This window comes from Strigops habroptila, chromosome 4, assembly GCF_004027225.2.
Source record: "Strigops habroptila isolate Jane chromosome 4, bStrHab1.2.pri, whole genome shotgun sequence".
Classification (NCBI taxonomy): domain Eukaryota; kingdom Metazoa; phylum Chordata; class Aves; order Psittaciformes; family Psittacidae; genus Strigops; species Strigops habroptila.
The window spans coordinates 65,671,760-65,686,163 of NC_046358.1; the positions used below are offsets into that span (position 1 = coordinate 65,671,760).

The window sequence follows — 14,404 nt, forward strand, 5'->3', positions numbered from 1 at the left end:
TCCAGCAGCTCTTGCAGCACCTCTGTGGCCTCCTGTGGACTCGCTTCAGCAGCTCCATATCCTTCTTGTGTTGTTGCACCCCAAAGTAAGAAGTCAGAGAGCATAAAGTTTTTGTCAGAACTTTTATTCCTGCCTGACTTCTAACAGTTTATCTGTTCATCTTTCTGCAATTCTAGGATATACCTGAACTTGCCTCTTATTTTCCCTCTCACAACAGGTAATTAGTTTGATGTGTCTCCCTGGCTGAGATTGATAGCAGAACTGTGGGATACTGGGTCAGGATCAACTTGCAGGTAGAAGCAAGAGAGGAGTAGGCTGGCAATATGACTGCCTGTGCAATACCACATGGCCTGGGGAGGTAGGAAGGAAAACCCGTGAAGCTGGCTCCAAACTGTCTTCTTCCTGGGCACAAAGCAGGAAGAGAAATCTGTGCTGGACAAAGCACGAGAGCAGACATCTGGGAGAAGAGCCCCGCCATCTGAAGAGCACAACAAAGTCCTTGATGATAACCAAGGTATTTTACAACAATAATTACTTTGAACTGTGAACCATGCTTCACAATATCTATGCAGTTGTGAGGGATTGAGGAATGGAACAGATTTTGTAGCTATAAAAGAAATGTTTTCTGTCATGCTTGTACAGGTTGTCAATGCAGAATTTGATGCCATTATATTAGAGAGCATATGGAACCAACTATTACAGTTCTTCTATCAGTATGTGCTTTTAGCTTTCCAAAACACCAGAAGAAATAAAACAGAACCAATCTGTTTTACCTTTGTCTTTATGGAATAGTCCCCTCAACTTCAATTATTCATGAGTGAGGCAAGTACCCTACATTCCTGGCAAAAAAAAAAAAAATAAAGGAATTGAAAGTACTCGGGATTATTCCTTCTGACATTGGTATATCTGTAGAAAAACTTCACATTTCTAACCTAAACTGAGCAAAGTCTTAGGATGCCAGTCAGATAATAAGGGAAACTTGTCCTGGCTTTGAAGCTGAATTCCTCTTCATCTGTGTTCGTTCCACTTTTAATTTGGTTTGCTTGCAGATGGAGCATGTTCAGGAAGGCAAAGTGTTGATTAGCAGCCAACACTTATTTAATAATGGAACAAAATTAGTTTTGCAGTGAAGGAGAATTCACTTCAGGAAGAAACGGGAGTAACTTGTGAAGATTACATCAACCAAACAGGAAATGGAAACAGTCCCATGTGCTTTAAGGTACTTTTGATTGCAATGCCAAGGGTGTAAATTGCCGAACAGCTTTTGCTGGCCTGAGCTGTTGTTGGCTTTCCCCTTCCTCTAACTGCTCCTAAGTGTCCACTTCTGCCTGGACATTCCCTTTCCATCTGGATCAAGCCCCTGAGCTGCCTTACTGTGCCTTCAGGGCAAACATGGCTGGGGGAGAATTGCTAGCAGCTGCATATGCTGTGCTTAGTCATTACTGCCACCAAGAACCACTGTCTGAGAGAGCTGGACAATTATTTGCACTGTGTGTGTTTACAAACAATTTCTAGACAGATTTTGTCTGCACAAAGCATTTGTCAATTTTGAGCAGGAAATAAATTCAAGTAGATGCTCTTTTGAGCAAGGAAAGTATAGGCACAGGTTTGTGTATTGTCTAATATGACTAATCATACTGCTGTAAGATTAAATAAACGCAGTGCAACTATGAGATGTAGTAGGATGGGGTTTTTTTTGTTTCTTCTGATGATGGATTATGTCAGTTAAACATTTTAAGAAACAGAAGTCACTTCTCTGTAGGAATTTACCAGCAGTGCTCACAGCTAAACCGCAGATAGTTGATGTTTGAATGTGTACTAATGCCAGCCTTGAATGAATTACTTTTAAAAGCAGCACCACGTAAATGTGTCTGAAGAAAATAAGAACTGAGACAAGAAGAATGACCTTTCTTCTTGTTGTAATTTCCAAATGTTTGGCAGACTCTCCTCTGACCACTATATTTCATTTCCATGCACCCCTGTACTTCCCAGTTCCGGCCGGGAGCAGAAACAGAAGTAATAAAATACCACAAGAAAAGCTATTCTTGTGATATTTCCGGTGCTACTGGATGCAGCACCAACAGGAAATCTCATGAGAAAGACTGTTCCTACCCAGTTTCCAGGCCCACTTTGGAAACCCAAATAACTTGGTTGAAATAAACAGCAAATAAGCATCAGCCAGCTTGGATGAATTAAACTCCTTCTCCCAGCGTCTCTGATCAGTCCTCCTTACTCCCAAGGTGCACAAGCCATGGTTGTCACAGAGAAGACGCAGAGAATCCTTCATGGTCAGCTCAAAATAGTCTGAACATGCCCTGCGTTTCCATCCAGTTATCAAACATGAAATTGGGAGACATGCAGCCCTCTCTCCTAAAATGCACCCACTTTACTCGAGAGCCCACCGTGCTTCAGGATTGCAGCCTCGCTTACTTCCACACGTAAGTGTCTGCTGATGATGATTTGCAGTAAGGAGGCAGCCCGCTTCCCACTTCAGCCTGCAGGTATGTGCTCCAGGACGATTCCCAAGGGGCTGAGATGGTGAAGAGGGAAAAGAGCTCAGAAAAAAAGGGGAAAACTGCCAATCTCAGAGCTGATGCAGGAGCAGCCCACAGAAACCATCTCAGCATAAACAATAAAACCCCACTAGTCTCAGGAGCATTCCTATGATTCTCATCTTTCCTTTCCTGCTATTCCTCCCATCCCTTGTTGCTTTTGTGTGTTATGTACTGTAAGCAGGATGGGGAAGGAGCTGTGCCTGAAATGTTAGGTTTCTGGTGATAATTCAGTCAGTTTGGCCACATGCTTGAGATTTTTAATACCATTGTTGAGTTCAGGAATTACTATCTATGGATCAGTCCTCAGCCCACAGAAAGGGGACCTTTCCTTTGACTTCTCAGGGTAGCGAATCAGGTCCAGAGTGATCTGCATCTCTTAGGACTTCCCTGAAATGTTTTGCGGAAGCTCTGCTTGCTGATGGGCACACATGCTGTCAAAGATCATGACTCAGATGTAAACCCTTCCTGAAGCATCACTCTCAAGAACAAATGCTTTCCCGCTTGGTAACTGATACAATATTTCTGGCTCTCCAGCTACAATACCAGATTGCATTTGCAGTGTCACTTTGGCAGTTAAAAAACCTTGTCATAGTCATCTGCTTCAACACCAAGCATCTAGTCCAACTCCTTGTTTTCCTCACATGCAGCCAGGATGAAGGTTTCTAGTGATGTTTGATACTCCGAACATTTGGAGCTGGAATGTAACCACTTAAACCTGTTGGGTTTGTCACTTTTGGATTATCTACATAAGGCTCTGTTAATGTAAACAGGCCTGTTTATAATATTCATCAGTGGAAGAAATTCCTCTGATGTCTGTATAATGCAGCAAGCAGACTCCTTGATTATTAACATACTGATTGTGTACTCTTATTTCAGATGTTAGCTCAGAGCTGGGGAAAGAGACCTGGGGGAATAAAAAATGAAAGACGCATGACATGCTTGGTATTTGGTCTGTGAAACTGGAAAACATATTTACACAGTGAGATCGTGTTTTTGTGTCATTCTTTCCTTTTATGTCATTTTTGGAGAAGCCGCTGAATTTTCAGTTCTTACCCAAATCAAGCCACACCTCAGAGCATTGGAGCAATCGTTGAAGGAGAGGGAGCAACATGTCCCTATCCTTTCTTAATCCTTTCCTTGATGTGCTCATTAGCGTTGGCACAGCGACCGCCTGATGCATCTCATCCCTCCCACAGCACTTCCTTAAGCTCGGCATTTACAGACAGGCTTAACTTCCAGCTCAGGGGCTGGGACACTCAAACGTTCCTCCAGTGTGCTTTCCCAGCCCCTCCTCCTGTTTGTGGTTGCCAGATACAGCAACCTCTCCCACCACATGCAGCTAAAGCAGATCTTGGTTGCCAGCCCTCACTAAAAGCTGCAGAGTAAGGAATCCTTCATTGTTTGATGGTGCAAGAAAATAGTCCTTTGCATATCAGCCACAGCACTCAACATGCTTCATATTCTCTGGTCAGCAATTGCCTTAGGGGGGGTACCAGTTCTGCATCCTGTCACCAGTTACTTGCCCATTTACAATACTTTCATGTATTAATATGTCCTTTTTGATGCCTTAGTTGTAGAAAATACAGCAGATACTTTTTGCATTACTCAGTGGTTTATTCCCTTGGGTATTAGATCTTCATTTAATTTACTGTTTGTTATTTCTGTGAAGGAACTTTCACTTTTGGATAGTTTCAGAGCCCACCCTGAATGTCCCCTGGATGGGCTGAAGTACATTAGGTATGACATTAACTAGCATTAATATGGAAATTTAGAATCCCAACAGAACTTGTGCTGTTGCCCAACAATGAGTCATTGTCCTTTTTCTCTTTTTAGCCAGCAGCAGATTCAGAAGCTGTGAGACAGTTTCCTGCAGATAAGAGATAAATCGAAGGGAAACCTGGCAAAAAGATGATGGTCAAGCAGCAAGATATCATTTCCTCTAAAGCCCCTACATACTAATTAACCATTCCGAGCATATTTTCAACAGCATTTAGGGATTTCCTCATCAAAATAAACTTCCTCCCATGTTATCTTCATTTTTGACATCCGGTGGCACAGTCTGATATAAGAATCAGGGTTAAAAATTCCTAATATTTGGTTGTGTATGTGTGTATATATATGCACAAGCGCGCGCACACACACACGCTTACCCGACTGAAGCTCTGCCAGTATTACTTTGGAATTTTAATGCCTGATCCAAAGTCCTCTGTAGTCAGCAAGAGATTTTCTGTTAACTTCAATAGTAGCAGGACTGAGCCTCTATCCTTCTGCATCCAGATTTTTTCATTTATGCCTACCTTTCATTTATGACTTGTTTATAACAAACTACAGATGGGCTTGAGTCATAAAGTTCGGAGTATTCGGCTTAGAGGTTTTGCTCTGGGCCCATCCCTTTAATGTACTAGTTATTCCAGACCTGCCTGTTAAAAGGAAAATGTTGTCAGAATGAAAGTGTATGTGCAATAAACAAACTTCTAATTTCCCTTCAGTTTTTTTCCTCTTTTGAAGCTGATGTCTTAACTGGACAATTAGTTTTAGCACTGACATTGAATGCAAACTTGTCATACCTGATTTGCAATCTTTTCTGTTTCAAGTGCTATCAATTATTTTCTAACTAGATGCTCCTGTGGGATCAGCTGTCACTAAGAGCAAATTTGAACACAATGGGTTGCTTCCTATTTCCAAAAGAATCTGAAGATTGTCAAAGCTTGACAGGCAGCTCCAGTTTGAAGATGAAACAGATAAGTTAGGTTTCCCTGTTAGGCGCTTTTGAACACGAGTAGATAAAGGAAGTATTGTTGCTAAAGAGGGCATGCCATTTATAGTGCAAATTCATCCTTAATAAGAACGAACTGCAGTTGCTTTAAACACACAGTCAAATACATTTGCACTGCAGAGAGGCAATAAAATACTTAGGAGTCTTTGCAAATATTTCTGCAGACCCTGCACTTCCAAATTTGGCTTTTTTTTTCCCCTTTTTTTGAATGAGAGACTGAGTAAACTATTAAAAAAGTCAGTAGATGGTATAATGTAACTGCTGGGTAGATCAAATAAATGAGGTGTTGATTTTATAACCAAATTCAGCGACAGTCAGCTAGAAGTTAAAATGATGTAGCTTTGTTTTTGAAGATGCTTTATATACTGTATGCCTTGGTAATTACTAGTGTATGCTGCACATGAGGATGGAGTGCAGATCATTTTAGGCATATCATAAATGAGAAGCAGTGCAACTTTTAGGTCTAAGGTAGCAGTAGCTTTATTTCTGTGGAGTGCCACTTTTGTTTCAGGGTGGAAAGGTGCCACTGAATCATGCCTTTGTCCAAAGATATGTGAGAGTATCATTGAATGTGCACTTTAAAAAGATTTTAAAAAGGATTATTTTGGGAGATGACACTAGATTAATAGTCCCAAGGTCTGGAGTATTCCAGTTGTCCACACTAGATGAATGGTCCCAAAGTCTGGAGTGTTCCAGTTGTCCACAGAAGAGACTCAGTGTGTATAGTGGAAACACTCCTTACTTGCTTCCAGTCCTTTTCTGTTGGCAGAGTCAGTCTTGGCCATTTGGTTGGTGGTGGATGTGGAAACAAAGATAGCATCTGGTGCAGGATGTTTGGCTGGGTCTGTTGTGTGCCTTCACCCACTACAAAGAGCTTAAAGAATTTCTCCTTTGCAACACAAGGCAAAACCCTTAATTATTCAGGTGAGTGATCAAACACCCAATGACTTCAAGAATTAGTTACATGCTAATACATCTGCTTTTGGTATAAGTGTCTTGCTGAATGAAGGAGTTGATACGGTGCATAGGAGGTCCTGGGTGTTCAGGTGCATGTGTAGAAACTGGCTGAAAGAGTACTTTTCTCCCCTCTAAAATGTGAAACAATCAGAAGAGGAAATAAACAAGGAGAATGTGACCCCTTGGGTTTGCCATTGTTGTCAATGTGAGATTTTAAGCTTTGATAGTTTGAAAATTTTCAATGAAGACCAGCATCAGGGAAGATAAAACTTTATTCAGAATCATTACAGTTGGGAAAACACCAACCAATGGTAAATATCCTTAGACAAGAGAAGTATTGTACAACCTGAGTGTAGCTGCCCCATCTTGATGGATTGTCCCCAGAGCGGATCAAAAGGAGTAATTTTGGCCAAGGGCAATTCATGCCATCTAATAGTGCAGAGAAGCAATGTTACTTCCACTTGCAAAATCATAGGGCTCCATTGCCACACTTTCACAATCACCAAATTAGAATCAGGTGTTAATTAGCACTTGTGTTTGGCAAGCTCAGTTTATTAAGAACATTTGCTTTGGTCAGACTTCTGATTATTTTGGCTCTGAAACCTGGTTTACATTGATTTAATCATTAGAATACCCTCTTCTAAGGCTTTCAAATGATGCAATTAAGTGCAAATACCACATCTCCTGCATAGCAACAATTATGACAAATCCAGTAGACAGCAGTAAGTGCAATTTTTTGCCGTTTAACAGGGTATAATTCTGTAGGAGAGCATGTGTTGAACATCAAAATAATGTATTTTTTGCTTGCCCATTTCCATACTTCTACCTTGTAATCATGGCATATCTTTGTATTATGCTAGGTATCTTTTCTGAGTTTCTAAATGAAAAATACAGTGTTTATTGTATGGGGACATGACAGTCCATATCCAATCCATAACTTTTACAAAGAAATCACAATCTTCTGATTGCATCCAGAGAGTAAATAGAGGCTGTGGCACAAATGTAATACAAAAACATGTTGGCATCTACAAGAATTACTCACCCATTCTTAACACATTGATTCCTAAGTAAGATATTTAGGTTATTTTCTTTTATAAACTGTTCATCTACTTAACTGTGTATATTCTACTTTACAACAGCTTTGTGGCAGCTCAAGGATTTCAGAGAACTTGTTTACACAGTTTTGTCACCTGCATTATTGTACCATCTGGAACAATTTGCCAACAATGTCAAACTACATATTTTATTTAACTTTTTCCGTTTCTAATGGTCAGGATGAGGGTGCAACAGTAAATAAGCAATGATGCTTTATCTGCACTTAAAAAAAGCTTCCTCCTACTGGATATGGTGGTGGGGAATAATTGAGTGTAGTCAAGTTTTTGCTATGAGTTGGCTCAAACAGCCAATACAGCAGTGAAATTAATAATACTTTTACTTCTAAAACTAGGCTGGGTCATACATTGTTCGTTGTTACACTTCACTGACACTTTTGACTCAGTCAGGAAGGGCTTTTGTAGTCTTTCTCACCTTGAGTAGTACCTCACTCTACAAGCATCACCAGGACTTTTAATAGACCTACTGTCCCACCAGAGCTGAGGTGTCGGGATCCAGCACCCTGTACTTGTTTATGATTTCATTCCCATATGACTGAAGAAAAACACCCTGACAAAGGAAGTAATCTCTCTGAAGAAGGCTAAGCCTTTTTCTTCCTCTGCTCCTTGAATAGCTTTACAATGGTGATTTTTATCAGAGGAGTCATCTGCCAGGTTTTATGAATCTGCGCTCATGTTGTGGATCCATTAGGGGTTCGTGCTTCTCTCCATGACAATGAAGTTGGAGGGAGTAACAAGGAGGCAGCTGCTTAGATCAAGTGGCAGTGTCTGTCCACTCCTAAGCCTGTAGCCAGAATAAACAGTGTGTCTTTACAGTCAATCTAGGGAATGATGTTACAAAAATGGGATGTTTGCAGTAATGACTTAGTCAAATACATCTGGAGCCTTTTTCCCCAAAGAAATGAAACTGATATAATAACACAGTCTCCTCATTTTGTAAATCAGAAGGCAGAAAGCTGAGGACATTATTTAAAGAAAACTGAGGAAAGCTGAAGATTTGCTCAAGTAATTTCCCGGGTTTACCCCATATGAGATCTTGCAGATGACAGGAAGGAAGAGAAAAAGCAGCAAGCCCCCTAGCTTCCAGTTCTCTTCTCACAATGAGATCTTACACCACTGAGAACCTGGAATTTTCTGCTCTTATTTCTCGTTAAGTGGCATCTGCATTCCTCATAGCCATAGCCTGCAGTCTGCATAATATTGGCTTAATCCACTAGCTTAAACACAGTTCAATGTAAAATGTACAACAGCATTTTCACACGTTTACAGATGTCCATGTCAATACTCAGGATAGAGGCTCAAGTACTACTGTAGTTGAAGGCTGTGAGACGTAGGTATGTTTTGCACCTTCGAATCCTAAAACCTTCATTTCATAGCAAGACATTAAAGACTACGTGAAAATTTTCTCCCTGGCTATGTGCAGATTCACTTGCATAAAGAGAACATTTGTGTACTGAAAGGCACCATCACCTGCAGATGCATGGTACTTCTTTTGTAAACCTTATTGCTAGGCTTGGCTGATAGGGTACTTTAATCTTTTCACTTCTGATGAGCTTGATCAACACGGTCAGTGTTTCCACTTACATAGATCTTGATTCTTGAATGTTTGTGTGGACTGCAACGAAAGTGTCAGTCAAGGAGGGCATTGGAGCTTTCACGTATACAGCAGGGACTTTCAGATTGGCTATAACATAGACCAGGTTAGCAACCTTAATGAAATAATGTGCTGCTGAAGACAGCAAAGTTCTTCTTCCCATGGGTGCAAAATCCTTTCTCTGCATTGATGGGATCTGGGTTCAAGCAAGAACTTATTATTTCTGAAATATGGAATCCATTTGTTCTTGGAACACATGTCCTTTTTATGCCCGTGGTTCATGAGCTGGTTGCAAAGCTACAAATTTGCTATAAAATTCCTTTTAAGGTGCAGTGCTGCTAGAAATTTGTAGAATAATAGGGATCCTTTCATCCTTTGTATTTAAACATGCAATTTGCTTTAACAGGATCTGATCAACCATTAAACCCCACTCTATGTTTTATGTGTTTAACAAAAAACATACTTGCACAAGTAAAATAGACTACATGCAAGACTACAATATACCTATTTATGTTCAACATATAACAAGGTCTCACAGAGCTACTTTCATCCTGAGGGGTTTAAGACCTCTGTCCCAAAGCCATCAGTGGAAGGTCAAACCTTTTGGAAGGAAAGCTGCAGTGCAGCACACTGCTAGCATAACGTGTTTGTTAGGATGTTGGGTTGGCAGTCCCAAAGTGGTGGTTCAGCTCCTACAAGAGGGATGCTCCGTCACAGTACTTCAGTCAAAATGCATCTGGGATCATAGAATCACAGAATCACAGACTGGTTGGGGTTGGAAAGGACCTTAAGATCATCTAGTTCCAACCCCTGCCGCGGGCAGGAACACCTCACACTAGACCGTGATCCACTCCAGGCATCGTCTATACAAGAATGCCAGCATTCTGTGACAGGATCTGTTTTGTTAGATAATGCCTTGTTGAAGAGTCAGTTCAAGGGGTGTCACTCTTTGCTGAAATGCTTATGGAATATGAATCTTAACCATGAGGGAAGTTTTAAAGTCCAGAAGGTTTTAAAGTCCAGGAGAGGACGCTAGCTTTTTAGAAACATTTGCAGACCAGGTTGGATAGGGCTTGGAGCAACCTGGTCTAGTGGAAGGTGTCCCTGCCCGTGGCAGGGGCTTGGAACTGAATGAGCTGTAAGGTCCCTTCCAACCCAAACCATTCTATGATTCTATGAGTCTGTGAAGTTGAATGTCTCTCATGTTACTAATGTAACACAGAGAAGAAGAAAGTTCTTAGTGTTCAAGGTTCCTCTGAAAGACATGCAATAGAATTGAATATTAACTGACTCTTTTTTAAAATTTATTCATTAGCCAGAGAATTACAAGGTTTGTCATTTTTTTCCATGGAGAGGAAAAGGCAATTTTCATAGAGTCCTGTTTGCTTACTCAAGCAGCCATTAAGCAAGAAGGGAGAATATTTTGGCTTGTGGTTCAAAGGCCTTTTCACAAATCAACTCAACTAACCATTCTGTACATATGGATTGGAGGCCCTATGGTTTCAATTGTCAGATCCTGTGAAGTTATTTGCAGACTACCAGGAGGACATCATAAACATAAGCATTAGTGGAAAAACCAAGAAATGAATTGCAAGAGGTACTTCAAAGACATTTTCAGATTTGGAACTAAGAACTGATAACTTATTTGATATCTTGGCCTTTGTATTTCTCTAGGAGTTTTGTTTTCCTTGCTGTCAATCATATATTGAAGATTCTTCTAATGCGATATATTTGTCATATCAAGCCAAAGGTGAAAATTTACAAGACTTAAGAGCCACATTTTGATAACATTTCCATCCTTTTAAGGAGTGGATGTTATTTACCAAAGATTTCATGCATTCTTTTAAGGAAAAGCAGTGTTTAATTATTTTTTGTCTTTGAACTATTTCATGGCAGTGAACACCCCAACCTTTCCTATCAGTTCAATGGATATAGAATCATAGAATGACAGAATGGTTTGGATTGGAAAGGACCTTAAGATCATCTAGTTCCAAACCTGCCATGGGCAGGACTGCAACTCACTGGTGATTGCGGTTTTTAAGATAATAGTTAAAACGCCAAAACTCTTGGGTTTTTACACACATATATATTTGATGCTAAGGATTACACCTGTGAAACCAGTTTTAAGAGAATATTTTACCATGATTATAATGAAAAATAGCACATACTGCATTTGGCTTGTTCTTTTTCAAATCCCAAATCTTTTGGCTGACCAAATGACCCCAAGACCTCTAAAATATTCTGTGATCTTTCTAATTGAGTGCACTGATGTCTGCTGGAAAACAGATGTGATCAACTGCTGTCATCTGTGAAGCTGAAACAAAAAGTAGCATGGTTTTGTCAGAAAAATTTTATCAGTAACTCTACCTCTTTCCAAGGCATAGATGTAATCCATAAATAAAGGAGTTGCCATTTGATGAGAAGGAGGAAATTCTATCTTAGTCAGTGACAAGGAAAGTGAAATGTGGTCACCCAGAATTCCTGCAATTCAAAGCCAACTCATGCCCACTTTAATTATGGTGATGTATGTTCCTGTTCAACTTTAATAGGGCGGCTTGTACAACTAAAGGATCTCAATTGCAAGGGTCACATTTGCTTTGCTTTTTTCATCTCTGATTTAGAGTTAGAAATCCTGAAGAAAGGACAAGGACCCTTTGAGAGAGCCATCTGTTCTTCTGACTGCCTTCCCCAGGAACGATTAGCACAAACCCAGGGTGGTCAGTTTGGGTATGCCACCGAAAGTCGGGAGAATAAAACTCCTTAATGCCAATGTAGCATTAAGAAGCAGGCATTATTTATTACGGTCACAGGTAGACCCCCAGATAGCAGCTGAGTGGCGGGGGGAATAGGCTGGCCTCATAGTGTCTTAAGAAGCTGTGGGACAAAGCAAAGCCAAAGCACAGAGTGTTTTTGGAGAGGACTGTATTAGTGTTAAGACTGGATGGCAGAAACCTCCACATACCCTCAAGGAAACCAGTGACACCAGATAGATCAGTCAAGGAGATCCCTGTAACAATTGTTACATTTTCATGTCATTTTAGCTTTAATTTCACCACAGGTTTTTCAGTCCCAGTGGAATATTAGAAAGCAAAAATTTTACATAGCAAGGGAAAGTGATACCATGAACACAGATCTACAAAGGCCTGGGAAGTAGATTCATGGTTGAGTAACTTGCCAGTGGTCACTGCAGTATTGGTGAGGATGGAGACTGCACGTGCTAATTATTTTGATTAGTGGAGGATTTGGTACTGGCAAGAAGTTTAAAGAGTTTTGGTTTTGTTCCAAGCTCTTTAGACTCTGGATGGGTTGAAATAGTCTGAGGCTTTGGCAATCAGTGATGGTTTTGCACTTGGGCCTCACCTCGTCTTTATCTGTAAATGGTGAAGTTATCCACATGAAATCTATCTTCTGTGTTGACTTCTCTTTGGAAAACAGTGTGTTTTAACCAACTGCTCTTTATCTTTGGGCAGGGTGAGATGTGTCTCGGATTGCTGAGCCCCACAGCAGTTAGAGGGAGGCCGTGCTGGTGACTTCTGCTGGCACTGGGAACCACCCTGCTGCATCTGTTCCAGGCAGCATCTCAGCCCATTAAGAGGACTGGCCCATCTTGAAATCCCAGATGTCCATAAAGCTGTTAAGGTAGGTAACATCTTCAGGCATTATCTACCTGTGAGGCTTAAGGCATGTCTTGCTTTTATGTGAAAATTGGACTCCTCATGCCGGCATGTGCCTTTGGGAGCTGTAATAATAATCAGGGACCTATAATACATGTGCTTTGATCTTTACTTTTTAATATGAAAGTCTTGCAGATATTTATTATATGGACATACAATGTTTCACTACAGCTTTATAATTACTTTTATTCCCAGTAATAATGTCAATAATCAAATTGAAATCAAAGACCAGTAAGATTTTTACTTTAGATTATCATTCTTGGCCATCTCCAAGCTCATTCAGAAGAAATTAAAAATTATTATGAACTAATACTGTATCTTTTCAGAGGACACAGCTCTTACTTTCCATGCAAAATGCTCTGCAGCCAGCTGCTTCTGCAGCTGACATTTGCTTATTGAGCCAAATCCATATCTCAGGGCAGACCAGAGGGAACGTGTCTATTCTGGTTCCTGAGAAAAAAAGCAGACAAGGGCTATTTCTAGGGGCTTTGCAGGTCTAGTGTGGGTGGCTGAGAATTTTGAATCAAAGTCCTCCCTTTCAAAACCGAACCCAGTGACTGGAATTTTGAACAGGGCTCACAAACTTTAACCCATAAAGGAGGAAATTGAGACAGTTTGTGATGAAACAAGCAGCTTCTCCACCTCTTGGAATGAGAATATTATCTTCAAGAAATGGAAAAAGCAATAAATAAGAAACTAACTCAGTAGAATGAATCTGTATATTAGAGGGCACTAGGAAAAATGTCCTGGCTTGTTTTCTTCAAAACATTTTGATTGATAGACTTCTGATAAACTAGGAAACACAAATAAAAAAGCTGTCAGCATAGGCCAGCAAACAAGCAATAAATGCTGGCAGATGTGTGGAATGCTCACTCTCTTATGTTTCTTTACAAAGTTATACAATAAAACATCCAGCCAGAGTATGTGACTATGATATGGGGGAACAGGGAATGAGGGAAGGTGTGGAAGAAGGTTAAAGACTTTTGAACCTGGATGCTTAATTCTAGGTCTCTAAGTCTGTATTTCTTATACAATTATTTTGAGAGGTGCTTCTACATCTCAGAACTCCTCTCCTCCTCCCCAGGGGTTGAATTGTCTTCTTAAGATGATGTGATCCAGTGTTCTTTATTCAGTGAAGGGAAGCACTTATAAACCATTTCTTTTTTGTATGGCTTTATTTCTGGATCCTTGTTTCTGCTAAATAAGATCTGAAATGCTTTTTCATGAACATCAGATGATGCAGGATTAGAGGGTATGCTGTGTTTTCTAAAAGGCAGTCAAACAAGGAACAGCGATACATCTTCTTAATGCTAAATATGAAAGCATTTCAAAAACATATCCAGTCTGCAAAGGAAGAGGGAGAAACTGGTAGATACTTCATTTTCTATCAAACACTAGCCATTGATAAATTGCTGAACAATGGAAACTGCATGCAGTGGTAGCACCTGGACTTCGAGTGAACCATAGCATTCCATAAATTCACCGAGTATCTTCTCACTTCAACCCCAGGGTAGAGGAGAAATTTTCATGGAGCTTATAGTGATTTATAATGGGAAGCATAGGCTTTTTCATAGACATTGTTCTCAGTGACAGTGTAAAGAAAGAGAGCACTAAATCTCTTCTCATCATAACTAATGATTAAGTCAGCAGCTTTTTGGCGAATACAGAATGCCCTTCTACAAAAAACAAAGTATTCTATTGTGATGTATTACATTTAAAAAAACCCAAAAGTATCC

At 40.2% G+C, this 14,404-nt stretch overlaps 1 long non-coding RNA gene across 2 annotated transcripts in view; it reads left to right on the forward strand.

Annotated features, from left to right (window-relative positions):
* Window positions 1-222: 222 nt before the first annotated feature.
* The window catches only part of LOC115607418, an 83,723-nt gene continuing 69,541 nt past the window's right edge, over window positions 223-14,404 (forward strand). The window contains exons 1-4 of one of the 2 annotated variants that reach the window (XR_003991231.1): window positions 223-514; window positions 1,120-1,219; window positions 2,241-2,438; window positions 12,465-12,633. This is a non-coding gene — a long non-coding RNA (uncharacterized LOC115607418). The remainder of the gene's footprint in view (window positions 515-1,119; window positions 1,220-2,240; window positions 2,439-12,464; window positions 12,634-14,404) is intronic. The other variant, XR_003991232.1, reaches the window with a different exon arrangement.